Raw genomic sequence first — 19,615 nt, 5'->3', positions numbered from 1 at the left:
ATTTTCATCAAGTATGCAAAATGTTGCCAAAAACTAAGCCACATGTATGCATAAGTAAGCAGGGCGTCTTTACTGAAGATGATGCTGCTGCTCTTGCTGTCGCCACTTGAAAGTTTCCGCATGTCAAGCAGGCGTGTTGCAGCCGCAGGCAAGAATCTTTAGCGAACACACTTGACTTCAGTGGCGCCCCGCCCTGCCTAGCCCAGCGCTTGATACTTGCAGTTAATATTCATGCACTTTTGGCACAGCTTGAGAAATTATACGCTGCTCAACGGAGGCGACATGTGTGTGATGTCGTCGATGCCAAGCATCATAAATTATAAAGCAGCTTGGCGGAGATGCCGTGAATCTTGGCATGGTGGCCATTGTGCTGCCTGCAACTGACAGCCACAATGGCCAGGATTATTAAAAAGCAACGCGCTAAGCACAAAAACGCATAAACATAAATTTATGCTACTCATAAAATATTCAAGATGCGCACAGCCAGCCAAAACAATGAGATTTACACACACAAAAAATATATCACGCATACGCAGCGTTCAGCAGCTCAGCGCAATGAAAGTATCAAAAATACATTTGCCAAGTTGCTACTTAATTTAGCATTGAAGCGTGGCGCTCAGCCACGCCCCAAGACAAGCTGCTTCGTAGACTACTACGATTTGTTGCTATTGTAAACTTTTTGTGCGGCGTGGTTTTTATTTTCTTTGCGCTGTGCTGTGCTCTGCGCATAGCCCACTGACAAATTGAAAATGTAATTTAGCCAAAGTGCAGCATTGCATTGCATACCACGCCTCAGCGTTGGCCAGCGTCCAAGCAGGCCAAAGGACAGCAAAAGTTGCCGTTTCACGTTGGCTTAAAGTGCCAGCCATGACGCAAAACGTATGAAAAACAAAAAAAATAAAACAGTAACTACCTTATCCTTTGCACAGACACACACACAAAGTGGCAGTGGCAGCAGTTGCATGTTTAATGCATGATTTTGCATTTCTTTTGTCTGTGTGTGTGTGTTGCAAGGTGTGGCGACTTGCCATGCACTGCTGCCTGATCAAATTTTATGACTTTACACTGGGTAATTATGGTAATTGTCTTGTTAGCTTTCGGGCTTCATGGGTGTGGCCCCAATCGATGGCTAACCAAGCCAGACTACAGCATTTATGACACTAATTGAAAGCTTATATATGAATTCATTGTTAACAAATGCTGCTGCGTAATTAGCTGCCAAAAAGCGTTTTAAGTGCCTCGCTTAATGGCAACAAAGTTGGCTTCTCTGTATGCGTTTCATTAGCATGCGTAAAAGTTTTCAGCAGCGAAATCTGTTGCAAAGTGCATGCGGCTGGCTAATTAAAGTGTGTGCAGCAGCGCTCTAAAGATTTGAACAGATTTTACCTGTGAAAAGTTACTCATTATTGGTTTGGCAGTTGGCAGTAAAAATATTTGAGACTTTAGCTTTTGTCGCTGTCGCTTTTCATTTTCATTTAAGTTCCCTCCCCCCCTGTCTATCAAGCTCAATGAATTGCGCGCCAAGTGCAGTTAAGTCAAGTGCGCGTCCAAAAGCGTTTTTTACTTGCTTGCTTGCAACTTACTGCTGTTATGGTTGTGTGTGTGTGTGTGTGTGTAGTTGCAGCAAAAGTTTCATCAGTTGTGCGTTCTTCATTTTTGCCGCACGGCTGCTAAAAGTTGTTAAATACAAAACTTTGCCACTTAATACCAGTTCGAGTAATGAAATACGAGTCAAGCAGCTGCAGTGCCCCTCGTCAGCCACGCTTTGTTGCCAACAAATTAAAGCTGAAGTATGCGGTTCACAAAGTTCTGCCAACATGCAACTGTTTTTGCTGCTGTTGTTGCTGCTGCTGCTTTTACTTTTTTTTAGCAAATGTTTTCTTCATTGCATTGGCCAATTGTTTGTTTTGTTTAGTTTGCGAATTTTATTTTTTGCTCGTTTTGTTTTTAACCGCTCAACATTTTACACATGTTTGCCCTTTGAATGCTTCACTTGCTTTTGGCAAAAAGTTTTCTTCAATTTCTTTTCGACCGCATTCGCTTGGCTAACTAATGAGAAAAGTCATTGCGGGGGCGTGGCAGCGTGCACTCTGACTTCTCAGCGCCTTTCGCCCCCCAAACGTCAAAGTCATTTATCAATCGCCAAAACCCTCAAATAAATAGTTGGCCCAAAGCAACAGCAGGCTAGCTAGCTTATTTATTATATTTGTTCTTGTTGCAAATACAAATAATGCCAATTTCTCAAACGCACTGTAGAACACAACTTAAAGTTTCAATTGCGCGATAAAAACCTTCAACAGTTGCTTTTGCCTTTGACTTTGCCATTGGCCATTGCCTTTGCAATTGTCAGTTGACTTACGCTGACAGTTTTATGTGCCGTGACTTGCTGTCAGTTTTCTCACATTGCAGTTCTTCTTTACACTTGTTCATCAGTTTTAGTTTGCTCGACTTTTTATAAAGTGTGCTGCTTGCGTTTTGGCAAAGTTTTGCACAAGCTACAAAACAATTGCAACAGTTATTAAGGCAAATCTAACAAAAATTCAAACTTATAGCTTAACTTTACTTGATGGCAAACAAATGTAAAAAGAGAAATGAATCCAGAGTTATTTGCAGCTTGAAATTAAAATGCTGTGCAGGCTTTTAAATCATAACTTGCTCAAAAATCATTAGATTTTTGATTGCTTTGCTGTATGATGCTCGTATTATTGCTAATAATAAAGTTGCAGTATTAAATTTTGCAGTTACAGCTTATTAAAGATTAATATTGCATAGAATGTTGTTTGGTCTGTTCATAACTTGGCTAAATATTTGTTAGGGCAAACAAATCTAAACTCTTATGTATTAAAAGGCATCACAGTTTGCTACATTTTCATTAAAGTTTGCTTACCCACTCCACACTAATGAGTTATTAAGTAAAACATACGTGCATAGCTTGTATTTCATATGCTTTAGTTAAGCTAAAAAGTTTCGCCAACTGCAGCTTAAGCTTCACTTACAATCGATGTAAAAGTTGAGCTGTGTTTGCTGTCAAGCAATTAGCCCAGCAGCCGCAGTTGAAGCAATTAGCGGTTGTTTTTGTGCTTGCTACAAGCCGCTGAAATGTATGCTACGCAAAATGATGTAGACAAAGCAGCAGCAGCAGCAGCAGCAGCAGCAGCAGCGGTAGCAGCCGTAGTCAGGAAGAGCAACCACATGCTGTTAATTTGATCAACACGCGCCAGGCACGACTTCATTCTGGCAATTTAGTGGTCAACGTTTTTTCTTTTTGTTGTTGCACTTGCTGTAGTTTTAATGCTTGCCTCTTGTGTTGCAAGCGCGCACAACTAATTTCACATTGTCGCCACGCGCACGTCGCTGGCATTTTGCTGGCCAGCACTCGACACCGAACTGTTGTTGTTGTTGTTGTTATTGTTGCTGCACTGCCGCCTGCTCGCCTGCCACTTAAATGTGTTTTTTGCTGCTGCTGCTTTGTTGCAAAGTTGCGCACTCGAGCAACACCCTTTGCTACCTGTTGTGGCAGACAATGGTTTTGCGGTTGCCTTGGCTCTGCGCAAATAATTAGTTTAGTTAGTCCAGCCAGTGACAAGGACGTAAGCGTCCTTGCTAGCATATTAGGCATATTAACGCATTTAGCGCTTGCCTAGGCCACAAATAGTGGCAGCTTCTCAGCTTAAAGCAGCACAGCAATTTGCTCAAATAAAGTTTTGTTGGCATTACTGCTTAATTATTTGCTGCGCACATTGAACTTTTTGGAGTCGGCTTACAGCTGGATGGAGGGGCTGGGGGCACGCTTAATTTATCTGCGTGCTGTGTGCTAATGACTGTCAACTGAATCCTTGCTCAATGTCAGTGTCGTTACGCGCTGGCTCATAAATTTGCATTTAAATGTCCAGCCAGAGGCTAAGCAAACTATAATTTGTCTTGTATTTCATGTGACACAACAATGGCCACTAATCATCGTTTAAAATGCTCGCCACTCGACACCCACAAAAACGAAAAGCAACAACAGCAGCCAAGCAAAGCAAAGCAAAGCGAAACGAATCATTACGCAAAATTGTTGAACAACTAACAAGAGAACAAGCTCTAGAACTCTCTTTAGCGTCTCCACTCCGCCCCCCTAACCAGACACCTGCTGTGCTTGGGTTTGGTGTACATTTTGACTAATTGAACTAATGAAATGTTTGCTGGAGTTTTACTGCTGCTGCTGCTGCTTATATGTGTCTCGGGGCTTAAATTAAAAAGCACTTTTTTAGTTGTCGTCGTTGTTGGCACAAAAGCTGCTCATAAATTAAATTTGTTATACATTTGTCACCGTAAGGGAATTGCCTTAAATGAATATTTATGACTTGCCTAGCTTAAAGCTGCTTGAGCTGCTCGTCTTTGCTTAATTAACTGTAAGCTATATTCTTGGCTAAGCTATCAATTTCAGTTTTTATCAATAGTCTGCTCTCTCTATAGTTTTTGCTATAATATTTTTATGCAATTAAGCGAGCTGTTAACTTCAAGAATTTCAATTAAGTTTCACGCTGCAAAAGCTGCCACTGTCAGCATCAGTTATTAAAACTTTAATTCACTTAGTTAGTTTAATATAAAAATTTTTGCAGTTTTGCTGCAACGTTTTGCGTGTCATCTGCTAGCCAATATGCAGCTGCCACTTCTTCCGCTTCAGCTCTTGGCATAGATAAACTCAGACAATTTTGCTGCTGCTGCTGCAGCGCCTGGACAGGTAAAAATGTCAAGTCAGCCATGTGGCGTTGTTACACAGCATACGCCCAGTATGCCCAGCACCTCCCTTGTGAACTGGACTGGGGCTGAGGCTAGGCTGGACTATTTGCGCTAGTGGCCTTTTTGGCTTACTGCATGTGGCAGCTGCACAAATTGTTTGCTGCCAGCGAAAAGTTTGCAGCGAACAAAGTAATTTATTTAATTCCACTGTTGCTGCTGTGTAGCTGTTGTTGCTGCTGCTGCTGCTGACTAAAATTGGCAACAGTTGCTCAGTGGCAGGCAGTTGTCACGCAATCCTACTCACTCTTGTTGCTGATTTCATTTGAATTTATGCTAAATTGGCAGCTTAAAAATGCGTGTTATCCTTTGGCATTGCCAGTTGTTGTTGCTGCTGCTGTTGTTGCTTTTGTTATTGTTTGTTGTGTGTGTGTGTGTGTGTGTGCTAAGGACTTAGCTTAGCGATTCGGCATTATAATTTCAAATTATTTGCGTACAATCAGCTGTAATTAGCATATTTAATTATTACATTGCATAAATATTCATGAGACGCAAATTGCATTTAACAGTTGGCAAAAGTGTTGACAACTTGACGACCAACAATTAAGTCGACTCAATCGAAGTTTCGCCAAGAAAGCCAAAAAGTTAGTTTCCCCGCCCCCGAAACGCGTCTAATTTATGCGCAGCTTGTTGTTGCTGCCGTTCGTTCGGTCGTTTGATTGATAGATTGATGAATGGGTATAAAACGCGATAAGCAGCTGCAATTACATAGTGAGCCCAATACGCATTTAAAATGTCGACAGATAAAACAAACAAAACGGAAGCAAATAAATAAACACTATCAATTTGCAATTAATGTCATAAAAGACTTATTTACATATGCCGCAATTGCCCAACCCACCAGCCCAGACCAGACCAGACACACACTGTTGACAGCCTCGTTATTGATGGCCTAAGCCGATAAGCCATTATAACACCTTTGCACTAACAAACAAAACTAAATAACAATAGCTAAGCTAAGCTGTGTGGCAATTTGCACGCTTAGTTGCTGTTTAAAAATATTGTATATATTTTATACTGCAGTCTGTTTATGCCTAATATGTGCTATTTGTGCAATGAATAACTTAAGCTGCACACACATTACTCATACGTCGTGTTTGACAGATGAGACACTCACATGTGTCAGGCTACGCAAATTTATCATCGTTTTAAATACCATGCATAATTAAAGGTAATTAGTTGCATGCCCTAATGGCCAGCAGGTGAGGCTGACATGCAACAGCTTGCTGCACCAGCATGTGTTGCATGCCACACATGCCACAGTTACAGTTGCTGCAGCATTTGCAAAATTTAATTGATATTAACATGTATTAATTTCAAGCTAGCAACTGACACGTGCCATGCCCAAAACTTTTCAAGTGCAATTTTCGGCTATCATAAAATTTAAGCAAGTTGTCATAATCAGCAGGCTACGTTGCAACGACAACAACAGCAACACACTTAATAACTTGCCAGAGCTTGGCAGCAATTACACAACTGCAACAACAAGTAGAACAAAGTTGAACAACAACAAAGATGGCGCTACAAAATGTTGCACGTCTTGATTGACAGCAGCAACAACAACAGCAGCAGCTACAAGCCAGCAACATGTTGAGTGTTTGAGCGTGGCTAAAGCGACTGCTGCTGCTGCTGCTGTTGCTGCTAGGAAATGGTTGTTCAACTCAAGTTCCGCTTTGGTCACATCGCCAGGCACTTGTAGTTTGTAGCTCATGTTATCCTTTGTTATAACTTGTGTCGACTACATTAAGGCACTAAGGTTCTGCTCGCATAGCTAACGAACCCAAATGAAGTTTGCCAACAAGACAAGTCATTTGCATACACGCTTAGCTTTTAGCTTTTGTTGCCAACTCATTAGGTTGCTGGCTTGTTTGCTAGTTTTTGACGTCATACGGAAACTACATAAGTATAGTTGGCGATCTAAAAGTGAGTGCCAAGTTTCATTTTCATAGCCAAAAAAAACTAAACTGTAAATTAAAACTCACATGAGCAACAATTGAAGTTGGTTTAAGTGTTGATTGATTTATGTGGCTAACTTCCCAGAACTATTACGACAGCAAGTCCTATAAACAATTGCACTAGCAGACAGCAGTAGTCTGGCTAAAACAAAAAGAAAACACTTGTGCCAATAACCCACATTGTTGTTATTCTGAACACTCATCATGTTTGTTTGGCTATTGACTAACTAATGTATGCAAATTTGCTGTGCGATAACGTAAACTACGCATTGTATTAATTACAATACACATTAGTCGGCTAATGACTTGCATTAATACTCAAGTGCAATGCCTTGGCATTGCGCTGTTTGTTTATATTTAAATCTTCTAGGCTAAGCTATGCTTCGATTAATTTGTCGCTCAATTAGTCACAGTATTTTTAAATAAATATTTAAATTAATGTCGCATGTACTTAAATTTAACAAGGGCCAACAATGACCTACAACAGCTGTTTAAACAGGCTCCAAATACAATGTAAGCGCTAAATGAACAACAAGTTTTTGTTTTGTATAATAACAAGCAAGGGTAACTACTCACGTGATCAAGTATTGCTTGCTTTAAATATAGATTGTTGTTTTTTTTCTCTTGTCTGCTGCGTTGATTAAGCTTACAAAGCACTTAACGTCTGCCGAATTTCTATTGGAATGAGCCAACTTAGTAAAGCGACACTGTATTTATAAGAGAGAACCCTTTTCGAGCTAATCTAATGTCGGGCGACTTCGTTTGAATTACTATAGAAATATTTACACAAAACAAATAGAAGTGTGTGTGTGAGTCTGCAGATGTTTTTCGCTTGAAGAGTTAAGTAGTTTATGAATGACCCAGCCAGACGGACAAGCAAATGTTTGACTATCTATGAAATCATAAACATTTTATCTTGCATAATTAACAAGACAGTTAGCGCTGATAACAGTTGCATTAAATCGTTTTAGTTTGGCTATACGCAGCTGCAACGAAAGTATTTTCACAGCTGCATTGCTATTGTCATAAAGTATACGACGCGTAATCCCTGTTTGCACTTTAGCTGAATGCTGCACAATTAATCAGCTGTGAGAAATGTTGCTGGCGTGCTACTAGTTTTCAACCTGCCCCAAGCAATTTGCATTTTCTTGGCGCTTGACGCTAAATAATGAGCCATAATTTAATTTTCGAAACAAAAAGTTGCGCACCGAAAAATATCAACTACATTAGCTTAAAGTGAGTGAGATCTGCGATTTTGGCGTAACAACTACATAAATTTTCATTTGCTTTGAATTTATATATAAGACCAAATTATTGTTGGCTTAGCCTTAAGTAGCTGCAAACAACTGGCGGCAAAAGTTAGATATTTATTAAAATTTACGCGTTTTTAAAAGGTTTTCATTTTGCACGTCTGACTTTTATCTTATATATGCGCCTTGTGACGTCACGTTTGCCAAAAATAAACAGAAAAAAGTACCCCGATAACAGATGTTACCGTTATGTGTCATAATAGATACACGGAAAACTGAAAGCACAGCAGCTGTGACTAAATTCAAAAAGTCAACACTCACCTGCGCTTAACTTTGGCATTATACAATTAAATATAAATAACGCATGGTTATACTTGAACAGCCGCTATAACTGAATAAAGCTTGTTAAAAATTGTGATTTATTATTCGATTTAAATAATAAACGTTTACGACGCAGCTTTATGTTGCTATTGAGGCTTTAATTTTTACAAGTTGCAGTCTGTAGAATAAAAAACAATTAAGAGTCTTGTAGTTTAATCAGCTTTGAGCTTAACACTCGCTATACAACATTAAATATTGACGCCATACGAACTCTTAAAGTTTTATTGTTTTTGTTCAAGAGCACACAATAAAATGTTAAACAATTGAATATAAAAAATGCTGCATTTCGTTAAGCTACAAAACATTTTGGCCATCATGTATTCATGCGTAACATATTTGATTATTTTAAGCCATGGCTATTTACAGTTGCATATAAATAAATGTTTGTATAATGCTTAATGCAAAATTCTGCATTTTTGTTGCCAATGTGATTACAAATTCATGAGCTTGTAATGTTTTTGTGTTTGCGCTGACCTTAAACAAATATTTTGTTTATTTTATGCTGCAAATGCAGTGAAAACAGTAAAAAAATAAAAACAACAAACAACATAAGCAAATCAATTTGCAATTGCGTAGATTGCAAACGTTATAAAAACGATTTACATGTGGTTTTCATAAATAATAACGCACAATTTGTTTTTAGTTGGTTTAAGCTGCTTACCATATGCGTTGACTAGTAGCTGGGACTTAAGTATTATTATTAGATAAACACAAATGTTAGAAGCATAAGTTGCATAAGTGGCACACAAATTCCTGTAACATGCAAACAGCTTAGAAAGCTTTAAATTGTTTACTTTTTAGGTTTATTATTGTTGCTGTCATTATGCGCTTTGTCTCTGTGTGCGTGTGTGTGAGTTGCTATGCATATTTATACGCAGCAGTTTGTTCGTTCATATGCTAATTTATTTAGCGTATTATTCAAATAGAAATGTTTTGACAAACGCTTTAAGTGCTGTTTAAACGCAGTCAACAATTAAACTAAACGTTAGACACAATTTTAATGCGGCCGTTGCCCTTGTTGTTGCATACATGGCGGCTACTTAACTAAGGCGTTAAAAGATTTAACAAAATGTCATTAAAAAATTAACACGCAGCCAACGCAAACAGTGAACAGTTAACGCCACCATGAAAGCAAAGGCAGACAAGCAGGCTGGCTGGCTGGCTGGTTGGCTGCCTGTGATTTGCTACTCGTCTTTGGCTGGCACTTACCTTTAATTAAATCATTTATGCTAATTTTCTGCAACGTCGTTAATTAAATTCTAGCGGGTGCGCCGTTTGAAGCTCTCTGACGTAGCGATGGATGCTACGTTACTTGTGTATGAGTAATACTTTTGTTTTGGTTTTTCTGCTGTTGTCAGGTTGCCAGCATAAAGTGTTGAAATTGCTAAGCTTGAATATTTAAGCTTAAAGAGTGCAAATAACAAGTTCAACTCATGCTTGCATGTGTTTAATGCAAGTAATTAACTTGGCTTAATTGCTGCTGACTTGTATAACTTCAACTCACAGTACAGTTACAATTGAAATTATAAACAGGATGTCAAACAAAACAAGCAACAATTGTTTATGACTGAAAATCAGTAAATTTTGCTTGTTTAAAATGCACTTCATGCAGTATCTTTATAATTGAATTGAATCACAGCCACGCAGAGCAGAGCAGTGTGACAATGCTGACAGGCCAAGGTCTGTTGTCTCCCTTGTGCAGTTAAAAATAGACAAACACCCTCAAAAACAACAACAAGAGCAGCAACAAGAGCAACAGCAACCTATAGACAATCAGCTATTTGTGTCGAGTGACTTTATCTTGGCAGTGATCGTAGCATCTGCGTGTTGTTCATGTTTTCGAGTGTGTAAAATGTCGCACATTACATCTTGTAGATAAAATGTCAAATTGTTGGAAAGCCCCATGAATAATTTGTTTGATTAATTACTGATAGTGGCTGCAAATAATTGCATTAATTTTTTAGTTGCTGTAACTATCTGTTATGAAAATCACTCAACTGTTCTAGTGAATGCACTCGGTAAGTAGCAAATTTTGATTTTTAATGCACACACTACCGTTAGCGCTATATAATTTTAATAATTTGTTGAGTGCTGTGTAAATAAATATGTTAGCTACTTTGTATGCCATATTTTTGTGCACTTAAACTTAATCTTATTTGTTATAGCTCGTCTATCAGTTGTATATTTAACTGTTTAAATTACAAAGGGCTTGAGAAACTTAACAGTTTGCAACTTATCTACAAATTGAATTCTCATGTCTGCCAGTTGTATTTGTGTGTGTGTGCGTACGTGTTTGTGTGTAAAGCTGTCAAATATGCCAAACGTTGAGCTGAGCAGCTCGCTTGCTCGCTTCGCTGTTGGCGAAGCTTGAACCACTTATGGCCATGGCCAGCCACTAACAAAATTCAACCCCACGGGCAGGCTAACGAAGTTCATGTTGCGCCCTCACTGCCCTTGAGTTGGGGGCATAAAAAATGCAAGCGCGGCAGTGTAGGCGAAATGCACTTGAGTGATTTTTATTGTGACAAGCGCCACGCTGTTCGGCAAATTAAATGCAACAGCCACAATAATAATTACAACAACGACAGCAACAAATACAAAATGAAACATTTAACATTAAGGGAAACTGTATTACCACGCGTATGTGCCACACTGACAAGCAATTAAATGCATTGCAAATGTGGCCAGCAACAGCAGCGGCAGCAACAGCTGAAAAATTGGTAATTGCTGCCGCATTTTATTGCTGCTCAAGTTGCAGTCGCTTGTCTGTTTCAATTCAATTGACAGTGTGTGTGTGTGCTATATGAAATTGTAATTTACCATTTATTATAAAATGCACAATTTTAAATTATAAAAAATGTTGTACGTAAGTGATAAATGTGCAGCGTGGCGCTTGTAATTACAATCTTTAAATTTAATTTGCCTGCAAGTTGCACTTTATTTTTATTTATATTGCGTAAAAATGTGTATAAGATTACAGCATATTAGTTACTGACATGCGCTTTTAATTAATTATTAAATTTCACAATAAAAGTGCAGCAGGAGCGGGGCAATGAAAATTGTTGTTTATCTATGAGCTTATAAATTATTTAAAAGTCATTTAACACATGGCAGGGATTACGGTCACATTAAGAATGTAATTAATTTAAATTCATTAAAAATGCACAAAAGCATTACAAAAAAAATGGAATAAAAACAAACGCATAAATAAATTAATAGCCACACCACAAGCAAATGAAAACTTTGCTGCTGCTGCTGCTGTGGAATTTAAAACAAAAAATTATAAAAATAAATGTGCAGCAGCATTTTTTTTTTTTTATGGCAAACCGCAACGCTGATGCGCTAGCCCCAGAGCATAAAAGCAAACGTTGCCTTAACACAGTTGCAACCGTAGCGTAGTTAGAGTATGCAAGCTTAAAATAATATTTCCACTGCTGGACATGGCAATGTGGGGCAGCAGCAGCAGCAGCAGAAACGAGAAATCCAAGCATTAAATTTATCTGCTGCGATTTATGGTGCAGCTTGGGTGTAAGAAAGGACATGGCGTTGCTTGCTTGTTGAGTTGAGTTCATAAATAGCAATGTTGCATGCAACATGCACTTGAGTACACAGCTCAGCTTAGCTCGACTCGACTCGACTCTCGAGTCAACTTCACACACACACACACACACACACAGCAGAGGGGCCGGGCAGTGTACTCTAATTTTTATGAGAATGTTGCGTGCTGTGCATGCTTTAAGGCGTTGCCATCATGTCAACGACAACAACGCCACCACACTCTTGGAGCTTAGTGTAGAGTACAGTCAGCAGCAGCAGCAGCAGTTGCCGGCAAGGCGCAGGAAGCCAGTGAGGAGGCCTTTCGTGTTTTGTGCTGATTTAAGGCCAGCCAAGGCAGAATGAAATCTGCTTTATCATGCAAAATGCACACACCCCCAAAACAAAACACACTGTGCCACGTACATAGCGCATTGTATATTACGTATTACACATACGCCACGTGCGCTGCTTTTAAATATGAGCAACAGTAACAGTAACAGCTCGCTCACCCACAACAATGTCTGTCTGTCTGTCTGGCTGCAAATGCACTTGCATACAATTTGGTGTAACAAGTAAATGCTGAGTTCATTTCTCAGCTAGACGCATAAGTACCCTGTAGCAATTGTAGCTTTGGCAATTGAATACTCCCTAGCTGGCTTTTTATTTTGTTTCTTATAATGAAGCTGCCACAGCTGCAACACATTCTCTCTTTGTTGCTATGTGTTGATAACAAGCAATTCAATTAGTTTGCCACCAGCAACAGCAGCAGCAGCAACAACAGCTGCAATCATCGGCCTAGTCATAGAAAGCCTGATAACTAGAGGAAGTTCTTGCATTTTTTATTTTGTCTTATTTGGCTCACAAAACTTTCTAGTTGTCGTTGCTGTTGTTGTTATTCGGTCTTAGCCCGAGCGCACTTCAGTAGGAAGCTGGCTGGCTGCTGAAAAGGAAGCCCAAAAAGGCGTACAAGGATTGGCAAATGCAGGCGCTTCGCTCGCTCGCTCGCTTGGTCGGTCGGTCGGTCTACTGTCCCAGTTGCTTGTTTGATTTGGCTGTTTGGTTGGTTAGCTAGTTCGTTGGTTCGTTGACTACTTTGGCTTGGCTGGCTTGTTGGCGTGTTGGCCAACAAATTGCAGCCACAAGAAACTGTTTTTTGGCTTCCGACTTGCTTGCCAGTTGTAGCTCCTAGCAGCCTTCATTGATTACTTTGTTATGGATTTTGTACGCCTGATTTGGTTTCAACAATTTCAATGCTTCCTCTTCATGTCAATAACGGGCTTGCAGCTATATCAACAACGACAACAGCAACAACCACAACAGCAACAGCACCCAGCAGCTTTTGCCTTTGATTGCAGCAATCAGTAAATGGCGCCAAAAGTTTTTGGAAATTCATATACAACCAGCAGCCAATAAGCTTCAAACGAAATTTTGTTATATTTAATACTATTGACAAAGTTTGGATTTTTAGCATAAGCTGCACATGGGAGTAGACAAGTAAAGTCAAGGGATGCAGTTGCCATATAAGAGTGGATTCTGTATTGCTTGAAAGCATATAAAAAAAATAAGTCTAAGTTTGCTGGATGTGGTTACGATTTAAGTAGGCTATGAACTAAATAGTAAACATTTAAAAATTGTAATTTAGTTCAGTGAAATAATAAGACTTAATACAATTGCAATTAAAAGAAGTTCAAGGTAAAGAAGGTAACTATTTTCAATCGTTGTTGTTGTCTAGAAAAAATAAATACAATTAATTTACAATGGCACGCGCTCTAAACGGTTTTCGCACAATGACCCCACCGAAAGTTCAAAGAGCTGAGAGGGCATATCGAATTGCACGTGCACTCATCTTTGATTTGCATATCTGCCCCTATGCTCTCATTAGAATGCGTTGATAGGGCAATGAACTCTGTTTGTTCAATCGAGTGCGGTGTTAACTATTGTCTTTAATCCAGCAGATACTTAACGCACTTACCTTGTATATTGTTAATACTAATAGCTGAGATCGGTAGAAGTTTAGCGCATTACTTATATATATTACTGAATATATCATCGCAAGTACTTTTCAAAGCTAAATGTTTCGAAAACTGTAAATGAGCGAAACTAAATCCGATTCAACTGTTCTATACCATTTTATGTAGACTTGGTAAATACTATTCAAATAAATATAAGCATAAATGCTTAAGAAAATTATTTAGCGATGTTATGAAGAAAATAGTAGACAAACAACACAATTTTCTATGAAATATCAATCTTTGATAAGCTGTAACTAAAAATATAAAGTAAGATCCAATTTGTAATAATGCAACTTTGTTTTTAACATCAACACGAGACTAAAAGCAGTAAACTTCTTAGGAATCTAATAATTTTTGATCAAGTTATGCATTAAATATCAACGCTGTAAACTTAATTTGTTTGTATAACAAACTGCTTTAAGCTGCTCATGGAAAATTCCAATGGAAATTTGGCAAGCAATTGAATATAATTATAATTCTTGGTATTTTTAGTTGTAGCAGACTGTAGCGCTTATCAAACGCGCAGTTAATTGAATTTGTCTGACGTATTCACATAATTCGACTATCAAAACACAATTAAAATGCAAAGCATGACAAAAGTTTTTGTGATTAGAGCGCTTGCTACAATTTTATGCACGTTGCTTGCCAAAAAGAAAAAAAAAAACTTTAATGAACAAGCGTGCAGAATAATTTAGCGTCTCGAGTCAGAATAATAACAATAACCAAAAGGCAGTCAAGTGCACTGACAGCAAAGAGGCAAAGGTGGTAGATGTAGCTAAAATTTATAAGCAGTGCTATTTTTGGCGCAGTGTACGAAGCTGATCAACATGAGAAGCACAGACAGCTTGTGGCTGTGTTGCGGACTGGTTGTTGTTGGGTTGTTGTCGGGTTGTTGTTGTCGCACTTAGCAGTGATGTCTGCTCTTGGTAGGCGGCGCTTGCTGCAGGTCAGTTTTAAATTGCCTTTGGGCTTGAAATCGCTTTGTCTTGGTTTTAATTGGTTTTTGGTTCTTAAGAAACGTCTGCTTTAATGCATTTAAAAGCGTAGTGTATGCTCTTTTTTGCTGTTGCTCGCGGCTGTTGGGGCTCTTGGTTGATAATTGCTGGCAACATGCATGGTTGTTAAACTGGCTTGCAGCTCAGTTCAGTTTGTTGCTGAGTTATTTTTGATTGTTTGTTCGATTGTAATACTACGTTTGCATGTTTGAGCTGTAAATCGATTTGAATTTCAATTTGGGTCATATGCAATCAATCAGTTATACGCGGGTTAGCGAACTCTTAAAAAACAAGTCATTCAACTCTTGGTCTGCCGACATGTACGCAAAAATGTTAGTCACAATTTAATGAACAGCAGCACGCTGAATGAGTCGACTAAATTATAGTTATTCAAATTGCAATTATGGCGTCTTATTTAACGCCAACAAATTATGATGCAGCAGCTTAATTAAAATTGTTTTTATTTGTGATTGCTATGAAAAATACTTGACCAATATAGAGAGCACTTTGACTAGGTGTCAATGCTAAGAGCACTTTTCATAGTTTTTTTGAGCTGTGAGCTGTAAGCGTAACGGCAGCTGTTTATTTATAGATTATATATTTTTGTCAGCACGTGATGTGGATGTGGTTGCTGCCATAATTGTTGACATATTGCGCTGTTTAAAGTGTCAGTTAGTTTAGGCAAATTAAATAATTATTAGAATTAAAAGCACGCAAAGGCGCAGAGCAGCGTTCGCTTTATAAAGTTATAAAATGTTAGAGTTGCACTACAGTTCAATATTAAATTATAGATTAAACAATTTAATATGCTGGTTGCCTGACTTTTGTGGTTTTTGCGGTAAACTGTCGCGCCTTTCTTATGGGTTAAGCGACGCTTGTTAGCGCTTGACAGCGTGACAGTCAATGCTTTGTTATGCAATTTTAATTAGTCAATGTCATGGGCTTTATAATTGCTGCCGTTCATTAAACTGCACGTAAGCAAATTGATGGCACACACATATCATTGCAAATGGCCACAGACCGCCTGACTGTGTGTGTGTGTGTGAGTGGCACTCAAAAACAGTTAAAATGTAGATTTATGCAAATGCTGGCAGCTAGTTGCCACTACTATATATAATACTAAAGCACTAAGCGCTATTGCAATTGTCTTTGTCTATGTCTGTGTGCTCGACTGCCGTCTGCGTATTGAGTGTATTGCATTTAATATTTATTTGCTTGCTTTTTTTTGTTGTTTTGTTGCTACCCCTTAGCGTCTTTTTTGTTGCTGTGCAGAACATTTTTCTTTTCCTTTAGCAGCAGCAGCAGCATCGAGAAATGCCAACGTCAGGTGGAAGAGGAAAATTAAAAATGCAATTGCGATTAAAATTGCATGACAAACGCATTGCACAATGTAAGGGCAAGGGACGCGAGACTGACGCCCGTTGCCGTTGCATGTTTAGTTGTTGCCCAGCCACCCACTCACTATTACTTTCACCCAGCTGCATTTACATATATACAAACAAGTATCTTGCCTAGCCTAGAGCCAAAAGGGGCGTGTGAGTATGAATCATCTGGCGTGGCAGATTACCCCATAGCTAAACGCGCTTTTGTCACATCAATTTGCACTTACCTTTAATCAATGGTACGAGTGAAAATTGTCGATTTTATTAATTCACACGACGTATTCAAATTTAATGCAAGCCGTCGTCTGACTAGATCCAGCTACAAGCAGCAGACAATTATTTGTTTTAACAATTAGCACAACACAAATACACTTAAGCTAAAAATACGTATAGCTGCATGAAAATATGTTTATATTAAATACATATATTATTTATTTGCACACTTGACTGCCGCTGCTGCTGGCCGCTTGCCCACCTTTATATACTTGCTTTATATATGTAGCAACAGTTTCCTGTGCCAATGGCCATCGGACGCCACGCGTTGCGGCTACTTTGTGTGGCAGCTTGAATGCATAAAAGATAAACAAAGAGTCACACACACACACAGAGACACACACACAAGCCACAAGCACAAGCAAATGCAATTGCATTGCCATGTTGCTATATTTATGTGACAGCGAGTAAAGTCTTTAAAAGCTTAAGTGCTTAGTATCAGAGAAGGGGACACAAATTATAGCCGAGCGAACCAACTGAGCACGTGAGCGCTTTGTGATTCGTTAGCCGGCTATAGCATTTGCCAAATATATATTTACATTTTGCATGTTTTTTTTCAGTTGTAATTTGCAGTTTTCTGTTTTGTTTTTCACTTTCGTGTCGCTTGTGTGCGACGAGTGAATGTCAAATGCTCTTTGCCTAGCCAAAAATGTGTTTATGCTTTATTTAAAACAAAACTAATTAAATGATTACTCTTGCATTCTTGCTGACTGTTCGCCGTTAATGCGATTGCGGGCTTAGCTAAATAAGCAATAATCATTTGCGCCCCCAAAGCAATTTACAGCCCCGCAATCGTAGTCGTAGTAGTGTGTGTGTGCGCTTGTGTGTTTACTTTATTGTTGCTGCTGCTGCTGCAAAACAGTTATTACTATTACATATTTCAAACACAACTTGTTCAAAACCGGAAAAACAAAGTTTTTGGCATTGTCTCTAAGCATTCCATGTTGAAGACTTTGTTTACATTGCGCTTAAACTTGGCCCCAACTTTTGGTTCTACGTAAGCTGTTGCATATTTGATTTGAGTTTTTCTACTTTTGGCTGTTGTTGTTGCTTTAATTTTTGGCTTTTTGGATAGAATTATGGCATAAATTAATAAACACTGGGCGTGTGCAACTTTGTAAAAGAGCGACGCGTTTAAACCAGTTTTACAAAAAAATGTGACATAAATATTTAAATAATTTTGGTAAATATTTCAAAAATTAGTTTAGCTGCTTAAGCCTCTCGCATTAGCAATGCAAATGCTGAAAAAAGATTTTATGTTTATATTTTATGCTGTCATGCCGCACAAATTCTTGTGGCCTGTTGGCCAGTTGGTTTGGCCATATATTTTAAGCCAACAATGCACTCTGTATCGGACTTATGTAAGCCAAAAACTGAAAAAATAACTATAACATTCAATGTAAAAACCGAAAAATTTCTCTTGCATTTTTCAATGGCACTCATGTAATTTTTGATGGCTGCTGAAAAATTTTCCACAGCCAATTTTATTAGTTTGGGCACAAATTTTTACGAAACAATAAATTGCTTAAACGAGTTAACTTCTCAACAAGCAATTACTAAAAGGAACGTGTGTGAGTGTGTGTGTGTGTGTGTGTGTGTGTGTGTGTGTGTGGGTGTTTGGCTGCTCTAACTCTGTTTATTTTGGAATGTTTGTCACGTTCTCAACATGAAATCTAATTAGTAGCAAGTGTGGCCCTTAGGCGCTATTTTATAGCTAGTCTGGCCTTGACACTATCGATCGAGTATTTTTACGAAAATATAATTATTATAAACAGCAGTCAGCAGCGCTAATTAATCTTTGAAATTCACGTGCTTTACACGATTGGCGAGCATCGCTCGCTTATCAGCTCTCATTTTAAATTGTATGCGAAAAATCACTTGAATTAATTGAATCGTAGTATTTACATTTCTTTAGCGGCGTTTTTCTTGCTTGTAATATATTTTTGTATTTTATTTTGTATATTTCACTTTTTCCTATGATCGGTTTTGGGCTAGCGCGTCGCGTGTGGCGTCTGTGAAAGCCACGACAGGTTTGTTGCCATCGGTAACTCTGTGGCTGCGACTGTGGCTCTTGGGCGGCGTTTTTTTGGTTTGGCCCGATCCGATCTCGTTCGCGCGCTGCTGCTGCCGTCGACGTCGACGTCGATGTTGTTGTTGTTGTTGCCGTTGTCGATGTTTCAGGTGCGCTAGAGGCCGTTACGTTTTGCTGTAAGGTTCGTGTGATGCTCACGTTAACGTTGAACGTTGTACGCGACGTTGATGTTGACGCCAACGCCTGCAGCGCAGTTAGCGTCGCTGCTGTCGCTTTTATTTATTGTACATTGAATTGGCTGCACATCTTGGCCAGTCCACAATGGCAAATCAATGCACTGCACAAAAAAGTTTGGTAATTCGTTTAGAATTTTAATTAGCTTAAGTGACCAGAAACTTTATTATTAAGCTATAATATTTGTTATTCAATTGTAGCCTAACCAAATTTTAATGAGCTCAAAAATGTTTTAGCTTTCTTATAGGCATCTACTTATTTGAACTTACTTATTTTCTGATTTACTAAGCTACTTATTTTTTAAAATATTCGTTGCTTTTATTTATTGTTCTAAAGCTGTAAAAATCTCTTCTTAATTAGATGAGCTGCTAATATGTGCGCCTCATCATAATTTCCTACACATTATGTGTTCGTTCTCACTTGACTTTTTTGTCAAGTGTGCGATTTGTGTTGTTCATTAATTTGCTTCCAGAGCCGGTTTTTGGGCTTAAGCTGCTTTTAGGGCTCTGGTCATAATTTCGCTGCTTGTGCTGTCTGTAGCAGCAGCGGCAGCAGCAGCAACGTAAATAGTCAGATGAACAACATGAACATGCAATATTGAACACATGCAATATTGAAGGCTTGACTGCGGAGTGCCGACTGCGTTAAAAGCCAATTGCAATTGGCGGCTGCCCTTTGCGCAATTAAGCAAATCGATAGAGTCAACTGCGCTGACTAGAAAAGTCACTTAAGTGCCCCAGTGGCAGCCACAAGGCCTGGCCAAGGGGAATTCACTACTATTA

The 19,615-nt window shown here is 38.8% G+C and overlaps 1 protein-coding gene across 2 annotated transcripts in view; it reads right to left on the bottom strand.

Annotated features, from left to right (window-relative positions):
- The window catches only part of LOC108604045 (sodium-coupled monocarboxylate transporter 1), a 29,333-nt gene extending 10,736 nt beyond the window's left edge, over positions 1–18,597 (bottom strand). The window contains exons 1-2 of one of the 2 annotated variants that reach the window (XM_017993306.1): positions 18,473–18,597; positions 16,522–16,613 (exon numbers count right to left, since the gene is read on the bottom strand). The gene's annotated coding sequence lies outside the window, so the exon portion shown is untranslated. Of the gene's footprint in view, positions 1–16,521; positions 16,632–18,472 lie in introns of those variants that run through there. The other variant, XM_017993307.1, reaches the window with a different exon arrangement.
- Between the last annotated feature and the right edge of the window lie 1,018 nt (positions 18,598–19,615).

This window comes from Drosophila busckii, chromosome 3R, assembly GCF_011750605.1.
Source record: "Drosophila busckii strain San Diego stock center, stock number 13000-0081.31 chromosome 3R, ASM1175060v1, whole genome shotgun sequence".
In the NCBI taxonomy this organism is placed as follows: Eukaryota; Metazoa; Arthropoda; class Insecta; order Diptera; family Drosophilidae; genus Drosophila; species Drosophila busckii.
The sequence above is the reverse complement of the archived record's forward strand: the minus strand, read 5'-3'. Positions and strand labels throughout refer to the sequence as shown.